The following is a 200-nucleotide window of genomic DNA, read 5'->3' as shown; positions in this document are numbered from 1 at the left end:
GCTGGGGGGTCAGCAGTGAGGATTGCTGGGCATTACAGGGTGAGACCCCAAAGCTGCGATACTGGAAGCCAGGGAAGTAATTCATAGCTGAACTCCAGGTTGTAGTGCTGGAGTACAGGGTGCAAACATGGGAAGCATTTGGGATGGAGGCTCGAGTGAGTCTGTACAAGCTGCACCCGTGTCCCACTGCCTTGGAACAA

This window comes from Eurypyga helias, unplaced genomic scaffold (assembly GCF_000690775.1).
Source record: "Eurypyga helias isolate BGI_N326 unplaced genomic scaffold, ASM69077v1 scaffold19953, whole genome shotgun sequence".
NCBI classification, from domain to species: Eukaryota; Metazoa; Chordata; class Aves; order Eurypygiformes; family Eurypygidae; genus Eurypyga; species Eurypyga helias.
This window is presented reverse-complemented; position numbering follows the sequence as displayed.